The following is an 18,983-nucleotide window of genomic DNA, read 5'->3' as shown; positions in this document are numbered from 1 at the left end:
CTTAAAATGCACTGAGATTAATGTACCTAAAGAGATGACAAGAGGAAGTTATTAGTTTATGTCCTCTAAGACATTAGAGGAAGGATTAATTCTGCAGAGATGATCAAGAAATTTTTGATGTAAGAAAGAGCATGCAAGTTGAATCTGGAAGGATGGTTAGAATTGCATTAGGTAATTGGGATAAATCACACAGAATTATGTGATAAAAGCACATATACAAGGAGAAGTATATAAGTTGCTATTTTGTAATTTGAAGGTTACTGTGAGAGATGGTACAAGATCTTGAACACCTTTTTCTGGAGTCTTATATATTCTGGGTTATTGTGTATCTGTTAAAAATACAACCAGGCAGGATGGTGATCATGTGGGCTCCTTCTGAAACAAGCATAGAAGTATGAAAATTTAACATCAACTTCTATCTCAATCTTTCTAACATTCCATTCTACAGTAATACTTTTTAAATAACTGTTTCACCTGAGCAGCTCTAATGGATTAATAGGATCTAGATGTACAATTTTGTTGAGGTGGGTTCTGGGGAACAATAGGAAAGAATGTCAAAATTTATAAACAAGCTAGCTCCACTAGAATCGATGGATTCCATTTTTCTAGTCACTCATCAGTGGCATGATATTCATGAAATTTTTTTTCCCCAAATGTCTACATCATAAAGATCTGAGACAAGTTGTGCCCACTGTGCTCTATCTGGTTTCTGACCCACAAAATTGTGAGTGAATAAACCTAAGCCAGCATGTTTTGAGAATAGTAGGTTATACAACAACATATAACTGCCATAGAAATCAGAACCTCCTACAAGGGTCCTGCAGTAACAGCCTAAAACACGTGGTGCTGGTTTATGACTGGGCAGCACATAGAAGACTGAAAGGCCCCTGGGGGCTGCTAGTGGAAACCAATAGGCAGCATGGTTATTGCCATAAGAATTAGAAGAAAGAGGACTAGGATTGAGGTCATGTACTGGAAGCACAATTAGTAAATCAGAATCAGCTCAAAGTGTCAGTAACTTTCTATTAGCTGTCTATAATAATACCTGAGTAAAATATAACAGGAGAGAAATGAGCTAGATTTCAAGCATTATCTGGAGGAAATGGAGAACTAAAACTTGGTGTTTTAAAATAAAACTTTCTCATCCTCAATTGTGTCCAGCAAAAGACTCTAAAATTAAAATGGATTATGCATATATCAAATACAAAGCATTGCCAATAAAAATGCATCCTTGGGGTAAAGATTACATCAGTGTTACAGTTATAAATCTCTTGGTTGAAAGCTTAGAAAGTTTGAAAGCTTCTCCTAGCTGGGCAAAACAGCGTTTGAGAATCTCAAAGGTGTACTTTTTAGACACTGAAAATAGCACTTCTGATAGTCTTAAGAACATGTTCTCACAGCACCCTGACTCAGTGCCCAAAGTGGAAACAAGGGTAAGCATCAAGAGACTGTAGGTGAAGCTTTTCTCTAGTGGAGTGTATTGTAATTTAATACATATAAAAATTTTTTTAATAAATTACATGAGTTTGGACTTTAAAAAACCCAAATAAACAGAAACAGTTCAAATTAAAAGAGTTTGTTAGCCTGCAACTTTTTTGAGATATAGTTGATTTGCAGTATTGTATTAGTTTGATAGTTATTCAACATTTTTATAGATTGTGCTCCCTTTAAATTTATTACAGAATAATGGCTACATTCTCTATGCTGTACAATAGATCATTGTTACTTATCTATTTTATACTTGTTTGTATCTCTCAATCCCACACCCCTATCCTGTCCCTCCCTCTTCCTCTCCCCACTGTTATCCTCTAGTTTGCTTTCTATATCTGCGAGTCTGCTTCTGTTTTGATATATACATTAGTTTTATATTTTAGATTCCACACATAAGTGATTACATACTGTACTTGTCTGACTTGTTTCACTAAGCATAATACTCTCTAGGTCCATCCATGTTGCAAATGGTGAAATGTTGTTCTTTTATATATTGAGTAATACTTCATTATATTTTTGCATCTTCTTTATCCACTTCATCTGTTGATGGACAGTTGGGTCAGTTCCATATCTTGGCTATTATATATAGTGCTGCTATGAACATTGATGTGCATGTAACTTTTGAATTATTGTTTTTATGTATTTCTTTATTTTTGGATATATACCAAGGAGTGCTAGATCATATAGCAGTTCTATTTTTAGCTTTTTGAGGAGCTTCTGTATTACTTTCCATAGAGGCTACACTGGTTTACATTCCAACTAACAGTGTAAGAGGGTTCCCTTTTCTCCACATCCTTGTCAACTTTTGTTATTTGTAGATTTTGATGATAGCCATTCTGACTTGTGTGAGGTGAGCTTGCATTGTGGGTTTTTTAAAATATAAATTTACATTGGAGTGCAGTTGATTTACAATGTTGTGTTAGTTTCAGGTGTACAGCAAAGTGATTCAGTTATACATATATCAATACATATATCCATTTTTTCACATTCTTTTCCCATATAGTTTATTATAGAATATATAATCGCATTATGGTTTTGATTTTCATTTCTCTAAGGATTAGTGATGTTGAGCATCTCTTCATGCACCTGATAGCCATCTGTATGTCTGTTTTGGAAAAATTTCTATTCAGGTCTTCTGCCCATTTTTCAATCAGATTGTTCTTTTGATATTGAGTTGTATGAGCTATTTTTGCATGCTGTGTATTAACCCTTTCTCATATTATTTGTAAATATTTCCTTCCATTCAGTAGGTTATCTTTTTGTTTCGTTGATGGTTTCCTTTACTACTGCACAAAACCTTTTAAGTTTAATTAAGTCTCATTTGTTTTTGATTTTATTTCTTTTGCATTAGGAGACAGATCCAAAAAATATTTCTGTGATTTATGTCAGAATGTTCTGCTTATGTTCTGTTCTTGGAGTTTTACAGTTTCAGGTCTTACATTTAGGACTCTAATCTATTTTGAATTTATTTTTGTATACGGTATGAGGAAATATTCTCATCTCATTCTTTTATATGCAGCTGCCCAATTTTCCCAGCATTGCTTATTGAAGAAACTGTCCTTTCTGCATTGTATGTTCTTGCCTCCTTTGTTGAAGATTAATTGACCATAGGTGTATGAGTAGCCTGCATCTTTGTATGGGGAGGAAACAAACTGAGAAAACAACTCAACTACTGACATTGGCCATTCTCTATGATGTGATGGGTAATTAATTCAATTTTTTTTTAAAGTAAGGTTATTCAAATTTGTATCTTATATTGTGTCAATTTTATTAAGTCCTCTTTTTCTCAATTTAATTTTTTTAATAGTTGTGAATTCATCACCATAAAGTCATTTCAAAATTAATTTTTATTAACTTTTTGCTATGTATAATCTTTAGTTACATGACCTTTTTAATTTCTAATATTAGACAACTTGTTTTTTCTTGTTATTGTTGTTCTTCATCAGTATTTCTAAAACTTACTTATTTTCAAAAACCTAAGCTTTGTGGGGAGGGAGGTGGGAGGGGAGTTCAGGATGGGGGACACATGTATACCCATGGGTGATTCATGTCAGTGTATGGCAAAAACCACTACAATATTATAAAGTAATTAGCCTCCAATTAAAATAAATTAATTAATTAAAAAAAAACAAGCTTTGATGTAGCAATTTCTCAAATGTCTGTATGTTTTATATTTTAATGAGTTTAATGTAGTGTCCATACACCTACCTTCATTTTAATTTGTTCTTATTTTCTAGCTAATTAAATTGAAAACAGGTAACTGATGCTAAATTACTTTTCAAATTCATACATATAAAAGTGTAATTGTCCAACTAAGTGCTGCTTTATCTATATTCTCAAAATTTTGGCATGCTGAATTTTTATTATCATTACCCAAAAAATATTCCAACTTCCCTTACTTATTTTTTATTGACTCTTTGGCTATTTAGAGATGTTTTATTTAAATTCCAAGTGTTTGGGGCTTTTAACAATTCTTATCATTCTTATTTCTAATTTAATATATTGCATCTAGAAAAAAGTACTATGTAATATTTCTATTTTTTGAGTTAATTTACACTGACTTTATGACTTGGCATTTGGTCTAGCTGGTGTTACTCATGTTCCCTTGAGAATGATATACATTAAATTTCCATTTCACTCATGGAGAAGTAGTTCTATGAGAATTGTCTATCTACCATAAACAGCTAGAACACAAGAAAAACTGCATGAAGCAATGGACTACAGGAGGTACAACACTGTGAGTCCTGAGAGAAGGGAAACAGGAGGTGAACCCTACACCTCACCAAGCCGCCAGCAGTTTGCAGGCTGTGGAACAGGGAGGGGACTCATGGTCAGTAGTCTCATTTAATTAAGGAGACAGACAAGAGTGTGAGGCAACTGAGGGGGCTAGAATTTGAAAGCCAGAATATTCCTAAGAGAAAATTCTAGAGATCAATTCAAGAGCCTTTTTGAGCCATTCCCAATAGCAAGATCAGAGAAACTTTGTCATACATGAGGTATTGATTAGTATATTCATTTCCTTAGGCTGCTATAACATATACCACAAACTAGGTGGTTAGAACAACAGAAATTTACTGTCCCAGAGTTCTGGAGCATAGAATTAAAAAATCAAGGTGTCAGCAGGGCACAGTGCTCTCTGAAACCTCTAGAAGAGAATATTTACGTATCTCTTCTACCTTCTGGGATTTGATGAGAACCTTTGGCACTCCTGTCTTATGGATGAGTCACACCAGGGTCAGCCTGTGTTGTCACATGGCAGTCTTGCTGAGTTTTTCTTCTCCTCTTTTTATAAGTCACCAGACATAATGGATTAAGGGCTGACACCAGTATGACCTCATCTTAACTAACTATATATGCAATAGCTCCATTTTCAAATGAAATCACATTCAGAGGTGTTGGGGATTAGGACCTCAGCATCTTCTTTTGGGGGGACACAATTCAATCCATAACAACTAGCTTTCTGAGAATCATCATTCCTTAGAAATGAGTCCAAGAATAAAGGATTATTTATGCCACCCACAGCAAAGTACAAACACAAATCTCAAATAATAAAGTGATTTACAAATTACTTAGTTGAGAGCCAAAAAAGTCCAATACTCTTAAAGAAACAGAATAAAATCAGTAGCCAAACACATGAAATTTACAATATCCAGCATCTAATCAACTCTTACATGCTGTGCAAACAGGCAGGAAGATACTACCCATATCTAGGAAAATAAAAGCAATCATTAGAAGCATATTGATATCATATAATTAGAAGACAGAGTTCTTAGAGAATTTATTATAAATATGTCCACAGATAAAGGCAAATGTGAGCATAATGAGGAAGAAAAAAACACACAAATTTAAATTTTAGAAGTGAAAAATAAGTATCTGTGATAAGAAATATACTAGATGAAATTAACAGTGTATTAGACTATATAGATGAAACATTCAATGCAGTTGTATATATCAGTATTAGCTATTCTGTAGATATATCAATATTAACTATCCAAACTGAGGTACAAAATGTTTTAAGAGTGGAAAAAAGAATAGCAGCAGTGCACTATGAGCTGTGGGCCACTATCACATGATCTATCATAAATTAAATTAGAGTTCTAAAAAGACAGTTTGAGGAGTAGAGGAAAAAATACTTTGAAAGAAATAACAGCTAACATTTTCACAAATTTGATGAAAACTGAATATTCACATGTTAAGGATGCACACTGAACCTCAAGTTGTAAACAAAGAAATATTAAAACATTCAAAATGCTGAAAACCAGTGATAAACAGAATAACGTAAGACGTCCAAGAAAAAGGACTCATTATGTATAGAAGAAGAAATATAAGACTAATTATGGATTTCTAATCTAAATCTGTGAAGCCAAGAGGAAATTAGAATGGCATTTTTTAAGTGTTGAGTGAAAAAAAAAGTCATTTCAAAATCCTTTAACCCAAAATGAAGACTTTTTAAAACATGTAGATGCTGGATAAATTCATTGTCATAAGATTTGCAATATAAACAATACTAAAGAAAATTATTTAAGCAGCAGGAAAATAAGCAAGATGAAAATTTGGGCCCACACAAAGAAATGAAAAGTTTCCAAAATAAGAAATATGTGGGTAAATACAAAATACATTTGTTCTTACCTTTAACTTATTTAAATCATAATAACATTTTTAGAGAAATGTTCTTAAATAATTTATTATGGTGTTTATAACATTAAATTATATACATTAAAATAGATGACAGCAATAGCATAAGGATGGGAGGGAAGAAATGGAAGTATAAATACATTTCTTCTCATTTTTACCCTTTTAAATCTTAAAAACATATTGAGAAATGTTTTTAATAATTTATTATGGTGTTTATAACATTAGATTATATAAATTAAAATACATAACAACAATAGCACAAAGTTGGGAGGGAAGAATGGAAGTATACTGTTGTAAGGTTTTAATAATAACTATGAAGATACATGATAATATTGCCTACAAAATGGCAGAGTAGAAGGACATGTGCTCATCTTCTCCTGCAAGGAGTCCAAAATTACTACTTACTGCTGAACAACCAGCAACAGAAGAATGTTCAGTTCGGTTCATTTAAGTCTCTCAGTCATGTCCAACTCTATGTGACCCCATGGACTGCAGCATGCCAGGCTTCCCTGTCCATCACCAGCTCCCAGAGCCTACTCAAACTCATGTCCATAGAGTCATTGATGCCATCCAACCACCTCATCCTCTGTCGTCCCCTTCTCCTCCCACCTTCAATCTTTCCCAACATCAGGGTCTTTTCCAATGAGTTGGTTCTTTGCATCAGGTGGCCAAAGGATTGGAGTTTCAGCTTCAACATCAGTTCTTCTAATGAATATTCAGGACTGATTTCCTTTAGGATGGACTCATTGGATCTCCTTACAGTCCAAGGAGCTCTCAAGAGTCTTCTCCAACACTGCAGTTCAAAAGCATTAATTCTTCAGCACTCAGCTTTCTTTATAGTCCAACCCTCACATCCATACATGACTACTGGAAAAAACCATAGCTTTGACTAGATGGACCTTTGTTGGTAAAGTAATGTTGGATCCCATCAAAAAAAGATACCTCACATCCAAGGGCAAAGGAGAAGCCCCAGAAAGATGGTAGGAGGGGCGAAATTGCATTTAGAATCAAATCCCATACCAGCCAGAGATGCTCAGAGGGCTCAAACAAAATCTTGTGCACACCAGGAGACCCCACAGAGACTGAGCCAGACCTGTCTTTGAGTATTTGAGTGTCTCTTGCGGAGGTACAGGTCAGCAGTGGCCTGCTGCAGGGGCAGGGGCTCTGGGTTCAGCAGAGCTGGATGTGGCATAAGCCCTCTTGGAGGAGGTCGCCAACACAGAGCCACCAGAACTCACACAGGACTGGGGAACCTCACCAGAACTCACACAGGACTCTTCGACAGCACAAACTAAACCTTGTGTGTACCAGGACCCAGGAGAAAGGAGCAATGAACTCACAAGAGACTGACCCAGACTTGCCTGTGAGTGTCCAAGAGTCTCCGGTGGAGACGTGGCTCAGCGGTGGCCTGCTGCAGGGTTGGGGGCACTGAGCGTGGCAGTGCATGCATGGGACCTTTTAAAGGAGGTCGCCGTTATCTTCATTACTCCCCCATAGTTTGGTCTCAGGTCAAACAACAGGGAGTGAACACAGCCCCACCCAACAACAGAAAATTGGATTAAAGATTTACTGACCATGGCCCCACCCATCAGAACAAGACCCAGTTTCCCTCAGTCAGTCTCTCCCAGGAGGAACCTTCCATAAGCTTCTTATCCTTATCCCTCAGAGGGCAGACAGAATGAAAACCATAATCACAGAAAATAAATCAAACTGATCATATGGACCACAGCCTTGTCTAGTCAATGAAACTATGAGCCATGCCATGGCCACCCAAGATGGACGGCTCATGATGGAGAGTTCTGACACAACATGATCCACTGGAGAAGGGAATGGCAAACCACTTCAGTATTCTTGCCTTGAGAACCCCATGAACAGTATGAAAAGGCAAAATGATAGGATACTGAAAGATGAACTCCCCAATATGCTACTAGAGAAGAGTGGAGAAATAACTTCAGAAAGAATGAAGAGACAGACCCAAAGCAAAAACAACACACAGAAGTGGATGTGATGGAAATAAAGTCCGATGTTGAAAGAACAATACTGCATAGGAATCTGGAATGTTAGGTCCATGAATCAAGGTAAATTGGAAATGGTCAAACAGGAGAGAGCAAGAGTGAGCATTGACATTTTAGGAATCAGTGAATGAAAATGGACTGGAATGAGTGAATTTAACTCAGATGATCATTATATCTACTACTATGGGCAAGAATCCCTTAGAAGAAATGAAATAGCCCTTAGAGTCAACAACAACAACAAAAATCTGAAATGCAGTTCTTGGGTGCAGTATCAAAAAGGACAGAATGATCTCTGTTTATTTCCAAGGGAAACTATTCAGTGTCAAAGTAATCCAAGTCTGTGCCCCAAACAGTAATGCTGAAGAAGCCGAAGTTGAACGGTTCTATGAAGACCTACAAGACCTTTTAGAACTAACACTCAAAAAATATGTCCTTTTCATTATAGGAGACTGGAATGGAAAAGTAGGAAGTTGAGAGATACCTGAAGTAACAGGCAAATTTGGCCTTGGAGTACAGAATGAAACAGGGCAATGACTAACAGAGTTTGCCAAGAGAACGCATCGGTCATAAAAAACACCCTCTTCCAACAACACAAGAGACGACTCTACACGTGGAAATCACCAGATGGTCAATACTGAAATCAGATTGATTATATTCTTTGTAGCCAAAGATGGAGAAGTTCCATACAGCCAGCAAAAACAAGACCAAGATCTGACTATGGCTCAGATCATTAACTCCTTATTGCACATTTCAAAGTTAAATTGAAGAAAGTAGGCAAAAGCACTAGACCATTCAGGTATGACCTAAATCAAATCCTTTACGATTATACAGTGGAAGTAACAAATAGATTCAAGGGATTAGATCTGATAGACAGAGCCCCTGAGAACTATGGACGGAGGTTCATGACATTGTAAAGGAGGCAGTGATCAGGACCATCCCCAAGATAAAGAAATACAAAAAGGCAAAATGGTTGTCTGAGGAGGCCTTACAAATAGCTATGAAAAGAAGAGAAGTGAAAGGCAAAGGAGAAAAGCAAAGATATACCCATTTGAATGCAAAGTTCCAAAGAATAGCAAGGAGAGAGAAGAAAGCTTTCCTCAGTGATCAATGCAAAGAAATAGAGGAAAACAATAGAATGGGAAAGATGAGAGCTATTTTCAAGAAAATTGGAGATACAAAGGGACCGTTTTATGCAAAGATGGGCACAATAAGGGACAGAAACGTTATGGGCCTAACAGAAATAGAAGGTATTAAGAAGAGGTGGCAAGAATACACAGAAGAACTATACAAAAAAGATTTGCATGACCCAGATAACCACGATGATGTGATCACCCATCTAGAGTCAGACATCCTGGAATGTGAAGTCAAGTGTACCTTAGGAAGCATAACTATGAGCAAAGCTAGTTGAGGTGATAGAATTCCAGTTGAGCTATGTCAAATCCAAAGGAGATGCTATGATATGCCAGTGAAATGGAAAACTCAGCAGTGGCCACAGGACTGGAAAAGGTCAGTTTTCATTCCAATCCCAGAGAAAGGCAATGACAAAGAATGTTTAAACTACTGCACAGTTGCACTCATCTCACATGCTAGCAAAGTAATGCCCAAATTCTCCAAGCCAAGTTTCAACTGTACGTGAACTGTGAACTTCCAGATGTTCAGGCTGGATTTAGAAAGGGCACAGGAAAGAAAGAAAGAAAGTGAAGTTGCTCAGTCGTGTCTGACTCTTTGCAACCCCATGGACTGTAGCCTCCGTCATGGGATTTTCCATGGCAAGAGTACTGGAGTGGGTTGCCATTTCCTTCTCCAGGGCATCTTTCCAACCCAGGGATGGAACCCGGGTCTCCAGCATTGTAGGCAGATGAACCAGTGATCAAATTGCCAACATCCATTGGATCATTGAAAAAGCATGAGAGTTCCAGAAAAACATTTACTTCTGCTTTATTGACTATCTCAAAGCTTTTGACTGTGTGGATCACAACAAACTGTGGAAAATTCTTCAAGAGATGGAAATAGCAGACCACCTGACCTGCTTCCTGAGAAATCTGTATGCAGGTCAAGAAACTGGACACGGAACAACAGACTGGTTCCAAATCAGGAAAGTACCAAATCAAGGCTGTGTATTGTGACAATATGTGACAATATGGTGACAATATTGTCACAATATATGGTGACAATATACAGAGTGACAAATGTACAGAGTACATTTCACATGATATACTCTGACAATATGCAGAGTACATCATGTGAAATGCCTGGCTGGATGAAGCACAAGCTGGAATCAAGATTGCTGGGAGAAATATCAATAACCTCAGATATGCAGATGACACCATCCTTATGGCAGAAAGCGAAGGAAAACTAAAAAGCCTCTTGATGAAAGTAAAAGAGGAGAGTGAAAAAGTTGGCTTAAAACTCAACACTCAGAAAACTAAGGTCATGTCGTCTAGTCCCATCACTTTATGGCAAATAGATGGAGAAAGAATGGAAACAGTGAGAGACTTTATTTTTTTGGACTCCTAAATCACTGCAGATGGTGACTGCAGCCATGAAATTAGAAGATGCTTTCTCCTTGGACGAAAAGTTATGACCAACCCAGACAGCATATTAAAAAGCAGAGACATTACTTTGCCAATGAAGGTCTGTCTAGTCAAAGCTATAGTTTTTCCAGTAGTCATGTATGGATGTGAGAGTTGGACTATAAAGAAAGCTGAATGCCGAAAAATTGATGCTTTTGAACTATGGTATTGGAGAAGACTCTTGAGAGTTCTTTGGACTGCATGATCCAACGAGTCCATCCTAAAGGAAATCAGTCCTGAATATTCATTGTAATATTCAGGAATATTCCAGTGGACTGATGGAAGGACTGATGATGAAGCTGAAACTCTAATACTTTGGCCACGTGATGAGAAAAACTGATTCACGGAAAAAACCCTGCTGCTGGGAAAGACTTAAGACAGGAGAAGGGGATGACAGAGGATTAGATGGTTGGATGGCATCACTGACCTGATGGACATGAGTTTGAGCAACTCTGGGAGCTGGTGATGGATATGAAAGCCTGGTGTGCTGCAGTCCATGGGGTCACAATGAGTCAGATACGACTAAGAGAGTGAACTGAACTGAACATGATAATAAATGAATATGGAGTTTGATAAATTTATGAGTACTGTAAACCCTAAAATATACAAAAGACATCCCAAATAAATATAATTATTAATCCAGCCATGGAGATAAAATGCAATCACAAACAGTGTAATTAAAAAGAAAACAGCAAAAAAATTGAAGAGTAAGGAAAAACAAGAAAAGAGCAGTGTGGTAGATTTCAATTCAACCACATCAACAATTAAGTATGGCCAGTCTGAATATTATAATTAAAAGGCAGAAATTGTGAGAGTGGATTAAAAATGATATCTATATTCTATAAAAAATGCTGATATATTAAAAGTAAAAAATATTGGAAATATGCAACAACTGAAGTGACTATATAGAAATCATACCACCAGACCTACTAGACTTTAAAAGTAGATATATTATCAGAAATAAATAAGAATAATGAAAAAGCATTGATTCTTAAAAAAGACATAACACACACAGAAGAGTGGAGCCTCTAAATACATGAAGCAAAACTAATAAGATGTAAGTATCTAATAAGTAGACATACATAATTATACCTAGAGATAAGACTGTTCTTTCAGAAATTGATAGTATATGTCAACAAAAACTTAGCTAGATTATTGAACACTTGGAACAGAACTATTAACTGTGCCCAATTAACATTTGCAGGGTACTCTAATCTATGATAAGAAAATACACAATTTTTCTTTCAAAATCAGCTTTGCTGAAATCTATTTCATTTGAAATTAATAGAACCACCCCAGCTTTCTTACTTAACTGTTGAAATGGTTTAGTTTTTTCTATCCTTTGACTTTCAGCACTCTAGTTCTTTACATTTAAATTGCAAACTATTTTATGATTAAGTAATAATTCCATTGTATGCATATGCCATATCTTTATCCATTCTCCTGTTGATGTTTAGGTTGCTTCCATGTCCTGATTATTGTAAATAGTGCAGCAGTGAACATTGGAGTACATGTATCTTTTGGAATGATGGTCTTCTTCAGGTGTATGCCCAGGAGTAGGATTGCTCAGTCCTATCATAGTTCTATTTTTAGGTTTTTAAGGAACCTCCATACTCTTCTCCATAGTGGTTGTATCAATTTACATTGCCACCAAGAGTTTTAGAGGGTTCCCTTTTATCCACACCCTCTCCAGCATTTATTATTTGTAGATTTTTGGTGATGACCATTCTGACAGGTGTGAGATGGTACCTCATTGTAGTTTTGATTTGTATTTCTCTAATAATGAGTGATGTTGAGCATCTTTTCATGTGCCTTTTGGCTATTCGCATGTCTTCTTTGGAGAAATGTCTGTGAGTTAGTATTTAATGTGGACAGAGTTTCAGTTTAGGAAGGTGGAGATGGATGATGGGTGATGGTGAAAGTTGCACAATAGTGTGAATGTACCCAGTGCCACTGAACTGAACAGTTAAATATGCTTAAAATAGTATGTTTTATATTATGTAACTCTTACTACAACAAAAAAAATGAAAAAGCAAAGTAGAAAAGTAAAATGTAACTATTTTAGTCAAGTACATAGATGGGTGTTAACTTTTTATCCAGTCTTCATCTCTTTTGAATATGTGTATATTTCATTTATATTTAATGTAATAATTCTTTTTTACTTTAAAACATTTTTATTATAAAAGTAATACAAATAAAGAAAAACTAAAATCTTAAAGAAAGACAAAGTCATCCATTTACTGTCCTGCCCTCCTATTATAACCACAGTTAGGAATTTATTTTTGTCCTCTTTTGGTATGTTATTTATAGCCATAATCATACACATTCATACACTTTTGTATCTTGCTTGTTTCCTTTTACTAAGTATTTTCTCATGTTTTATAGTGCTTTCATTACTAATTTTTAATGCTAACATAACACACCATTCATTAGCTATATATGTTTATTGACTATTTCCCCAGAGCAGGAGTTGGCAAACTATGGCCCTGCATTTGTAAATAAGGTTTTATTGGAATACAGCCATATCCATTCATTTGCATACTGTCCACAGTTATTTTTGTCCCACAAACAGCATAGTTGAGAAGTTGTGAGAAAATCTATATGGCCTGAAAAACCTAAAGTAGTTCCTTTTTGGCACTTTCCAGAAAATTTTGCTGACTCTTGCCTTCAACTTTTAAAACACCTTTCTAGACAACAAGTAATTAAGAGGTATTAACAAAAGTAGAAAAACTGGGTCTACTTAAGAAATGTTTTTAAGGTTCACAGTGTCCCCTACTATTAATACGTCTCCTGTAATATTCTAGCTATGATACAGTAGGGTGGTAGTAGTAAGAATGGGGAAAAAAAGGCCCAGTACTCTGGTAGGTAGCACTTCTTTGGTCCCTATTAATCTACATATGCAGTTTTATACTCTGGATGAGCATGTTTTTAATTCTGATTTAAAGTTAACCAAAGAAGGAAGTAAAATTAATTGCACTGTGAAAACCAATCAAAAGAACACTTTCTATTGAGGATGAAAAAGCAGACTCCAGTAAATTTTCCATTTCTTCAGACTAGCTGTCCTGACCAAGAGGCACTGAGAAAGTTGAGTAAGGAAAAGGGATGGTGATCTCAAGAATGCTCTATCCTTCTGAATACAGCATAGGCATAAACTTGCATATAACTGTAATTAAACTGTCTCCAGATAAGAAATTTCTAGAGCTACTATCTTACTATTTTTTTTGTAACAAAATACATTCTTCTATATGGGAAAGTTTTATTCTTCAAAACAGAAAACTTCTGGAATTGGACCAGCTAAGTCATCTCTTACTATCTCAAATCAAAGATGAACCAAGCTGATGGTTCACAATCCAGTTCTGTGTGAATAAAATAAGCATCAAGAAGTATAGGTGTCATCTTCTAAGGGAAATATTCTTAGGATCTGGCAGCATAAATCCATCAGTGAGTTTGTAGTAGACTGTTGTGGAGTCAGACTCCACTATGGCCAAAGTAAAAGACATAGGCAATCGGGATCACCTTGCTATTTTCAGGATGCCTTCAAGATCCCCCTTATCCTGTTATGGCTGAGGGAAGCACTGATGGGCGTAGGTACCACAGACTGTAAACCCTTCTGCTTCTGTCTCAGTGCTGAGAAGGTGGATGAGCTGGAGATCTAGTAATCCCACACAGTTTACTTCATGCCAGCTTTTACTCACTATGAGGTCCAGGCAAGCCAAGAACGCTGTATAAGCTTGGGTGGCATCTCTTATAATTAACTCCATCATTTCTAAATACTTAGGGTGCGTGCCCATCCAGGTGTCCTCGGGGGGCCCGTGGGTGGGCGCTGCCGCCACCGCAATCGCCGCCCCGTCGCACCTGCGGTCGGCTGGGACTCTCTGCGTTCCTCCATGCCCAGCCACGTGGCACGCCCGTGGTGCACCGCGCTGCTCTCTCCACGCCCCTATATTTAATATAATTATTGATAAGACTGACGTTTGTCTAACCTTTAAACATTTTTCTTTTTGTTCCACCTGGTCTTAGTTTATCTGTTTCTCTTTCTTTCCTTTTAAACTGGTTAATTCCTATATTAGCTTTTTACCTCTATTTGTATATTTTTAGTGGTTTTTCTTGTGATTCCAGTATGGATCTGTAACATATCACAGTCCATTTAGATTTAACAACATACTGGGTATTATAAAACAATAGTGAAGTGAGTGAAGTCACTCAGTCGTGTCTGACTCTTTGCGACCCCGTGGACTGTAGCCCACCAGGCTCCTCCGTCCATGGGATTCTCCAGGCAAGAGTACTGGAGTGGGTTGCCATTTCCTTCTCCAACAATAGAACCTTATAATAGTTAATTCCTTATTTCCACTATCTTGTGCACTATCGTGTCATATAAATATTTATATTTATGCACATTACTGACCTCATAATATAATGGTATAATTTTTAAAATTTCAACAGTCATTTGGTCTCTAAAGAAACTGAGATGAAAAAGTATTGTGTTATTATGTAAAAAGTATTTATTAGTGCCTATTTATCATTTCTGATTCTTTTCTTTTTTTCTTTTTGTCTGTATATATGTTTCATTTTGAGTCTTTTTCCTTCATCAGAAAGAATTTTCTTTAGGGTTTCTTACACTGCAGGTCTGCTGGTGATAGAGTCTGTCAAGTTTATTTTATCTAAAAATTGTTATTTTACTCTCATTTTTGACTTATTTTTCTTCTGCACATAAACTGTTGAGTTTATTTTAGATTTAAAATATCATTTCTTTGTCTTCTAATTTCACTCTTTCTAATGAGAAGTCAACTTACATTCAAAATTTTTTTCTGTGTATAATGAATCTTCTTTCTCTGGAAACTTTCAAGAATTCTTTGTATTTGGTTTTCAGCAGTTCGATTGTGATAGTCTAAGATCATGTTGTTATACCTTTCTTTGTATTAATTCTGCTTGAAGTTTGCTGAGCTTCTTGAATTTTGAAGTCAATGATTTTCATTGAAATTGTAATTTTTTGCCATTATTTCTTCAGTACTTTTTCTCTACCATTTTTATTTGTCTCTTGATGAATCCAACACACATATATTAGACGATTTAATATTTTCTTTAAGGTCACTGATTCATTGTTCATTTAAAAAATTATCTTTGTTACTCATTACTTAATCTTCATTTATCTTGACATTCACTGTTCTGTCCTCTTAATATCCAAGATGCTAATAAATTTATCTTTTTAAGCATTTTAAATAGTATTCTTTTCTATTGTAGGTTTTCTATTTCATTCTTTTTATAATTTTCATTTCTTTGCTGAAATTGGTTCCCTGTCTATGATCCTTTTAAAACCCTAAGCATAATTCTAATAGTTATTTTGAAAATCTTTTCTACTAAGTGTAAAACTTGGATCATGTTGGGGTCCATTTTTATTGACATTTTTGCCTCAGTGAGTCACATTTTCTGCTTCTTTATATGTGTGGTAATTTCTTTATTATTTTATAAATGTTCATAACATTGAGAAGACTCTAGATCATATCATCTTTTTATGAAAGGTAGTGTTCTTTTTTTATTTCAAGTGTTTAATTTACTTGATAATCACCTTGAATTAAGTTTAGTTTTATTATTTGCCAGGAAGAAAATTCAAGAAGTGTTTACCAAAATGATATGATTTGACAAGGTTCAAATACTTTCTTTCCACAGTGATTGGTAGCAGCTAACATCTCTGTTTTGGACATTCAACTATTAATAGTTATTTCCCACTGGAACATTTAGAATATCTCCCATAGGTGAACAGTTCACGTGTCAGTCAAGAATTTAGGGAAGATTAAAGTTGGATATGGGGCTCCCATCAACTGCATGTCCTTTCTTTCCAGCTTTTTTCTTATCAATGTTCAGCCACTTTGGCAGCACAAAGTTCATTCTCTGAAATCCAAAACAAATTGAGACCATATTTTTGCTTATAATAAAGCTGTTCTTCATCTATTAGTGTCCTCTTTGATTTCTTTCACCAGTGTTTTATAGTTTTCTATATATAAGTCTTTAGTTTCTTTAGGTAGATATATTCCCCAGGACATGGAAGCAACCTAGATGCCCATCAGCAGATGAATGGATAAGAAAGCTGTGGTACATATACACAATGGAGTATTACTCAGCCATTAAAAAGAATACATTTGAATCAGTTCTTATGAGATGGATGAAACTGGAACCTATTATACAGAGTGAAGTAAGCCAGAAAGAAAAACACCAATACAGTATACCAATGCATATATATGGAATTTAGAAAGATGGTAACAATAACCCTGTGTACGAGACAGCAAAAGAGACACTGATGTATAGATCAGTCTTGTGGACTCTGTGGGAGAGGGAGAGGGTGGGGAGATTTGGGAGAATGGCATTGAAACATGTAGAATATCATGTATGAAACGAGTTGCCAGTCCAGGTTCGATGCACGATACTGGATGCTTGGGGCTGGTGCACTGGGACGACCCAGAGGGAGGGTATGAGGAGGGAGGAGGGAGGAGGGTTCAGGATGGGGAACACAGGTATACCTGTGGCAGATTCATTTCAATATTTGGCAAAACTAATACAATATTGTAAAGTTTAAAAATAAAATAAAATAAAAAAAGTAATTAGCTGCTCCAGCGGAGGTAAAATCCAAAAAAAAAAACCAAAAAGAATAAAGCTGTTCTTCACTGCGTGCACTGGGGGTTCTTACAGAGGGAAAAACCCTGTAGAAACAGATCTCTTCCAGGGCTTTTCACTTCTTTCAAGCGTTAAATATCCTGGAATTTCTGACCCCTTTTCTTCCCTCTTCAGTTATTCCAAAGTGTTATATTTTATATTTTGTCTAGAGTTTATAATTTTTATCTGCAGTATGGTTATTTTAACATAAGATACACTGCCATTAGCAGAACCAGAAATAGGGGCTAAGTTTTTATTCTTTCTGGAGAAGGGAAAGGCTACCCCCTCCAGTGTTCTGGCCTAGAGAATTCCGTGGACTCTATAGTCCATGGGGTCACAATAAGTCGGACACAACTGAGTGACTTTCACTTTCACTTTTTATTCTTTTTTCAACTGAGAAACAAAGAATTTGCATGTAATGCAGGAGACAAAGATTTGATCCCTGGGTCAGGGAGATCCTTTGGAGAAGGAAATAGCAACCCACTCCAGTATTCTTGCCTGGGAGAGCCCATAAACAGAGGACTCTGATGGATTGCAGTCTATGGGGTCACAAAGAGTTGGACATGACCTAGTGACTAAACAACAGCAACAATGTAGTTGCTTTGTGATGTTGTGTTGGTTTCTGCTGTACAACAAAGTGCATCATCTATATGTATCCATAGATCCTCTCTCCCTTGGACCTCTATCCCACCTCCTCCCACCCTATGCCCCTAGGTCATCATGGAGCACCACGCTGAGTTTCCTGCTCTATACAGCAGTTGCGTACCAGCTATCTATTTTATGAATGGCAACGCGTATACCTCAATCCTAGTCTCCCAATTCATCCTACCACCCTCCTCCCTACATGTCCTCTACTTTCTCTACTTCTATGTCTCTTTTCTTGCCCTGAAAATAGGTTCATCTGTACCATTTTTCTAGATTTTACACATATGCCTTAGTATATGATGCTTCTTTCTCTTCCTGACTTCACACTGTATGACAGACTCTAGGTCCATCCACATCTCTGCAAATGACCCAGTTTGTTTCTTTTTATGGCTGAGTAATATTCCATTGTATATATATACCACATCTTTACCCATTCAACTATTGGTGGGCATCTAGGTTGCTTCCATATCCTGGCTGTTGTAAATAGTGCTGCAGTGCACATTGGGGTGCATGTGTCTGTTTGAATTATGGTTTTCTCACAGTCTATGTTTTATTTATCTTTGAATTTCCAGAACTAGGAATGTCTTGCATGATAAATAAATTATCAATAGATGTATATTGATCAGATGAATATGTATGTGCATAGAATGATCTCCTGTGGGGGAAAGGATGGCATGAAAGGCATTAAGTTCCCCTCAATACCAGGTCCCCTTGCAACTCCTTATCAGCCTAGCGATACCAGTATAGACTACTTCATACTCTTTATGTCTGTGGAACTCCTAATAGTTCCATTTTAGACAATTTCTCCCATTCAGACTGATCAGCTAGTTTTGTAAGCTTGCAGACCATCCCTCTCTTCCATTTTGCTCTGTTTGAATTGAAGAGACATTTCAATTTTCAAATGAACCAGGGAGACAGACACAGCAATAGTTCTTACTTGAATTGTGCTCTCAAGGGAGAATGGAGTAGATTTAGA

The 18,983-nt window shown here is 36.3% G+C and overlaps 1 pseudogene; it reads right to left on the bottom strand.

Moving 5' to 3' along the window:
- Positions 1-14,106: 14,106 nt before the first annotated feature.
- Positions 14,107-14,603, bottom strand: LOC100138752 (tRNA-splicing endonuclease subunit Sen15-like; annotated as a pseudogene).
- Between the last annotated feature and the right edge of the window lie 4,380 nt (positions 14,604-18,983).

The sequence above is a fragment of the Bos taurus genome, chromosome 22, assembly GCF_002263795.3.
Source record: "Bos taurus isolate L1 Dominette 01449 registration number 42190680 breed Hereford chromosome 22, ARS-UCD2.0, whole genome shotgun sequence".
NCBI classification, from domain to species: Eukaryota; Metazoa; Chordata; class Mammalia; order Artiodactyla; family Bovidae; genus Bos; species Bos taurus.
The sequence above is the reverse complement of the archived record's forward strand: the minus strand, read 5'-3'. Positions and strand labels throughout refer to the sequence as shown.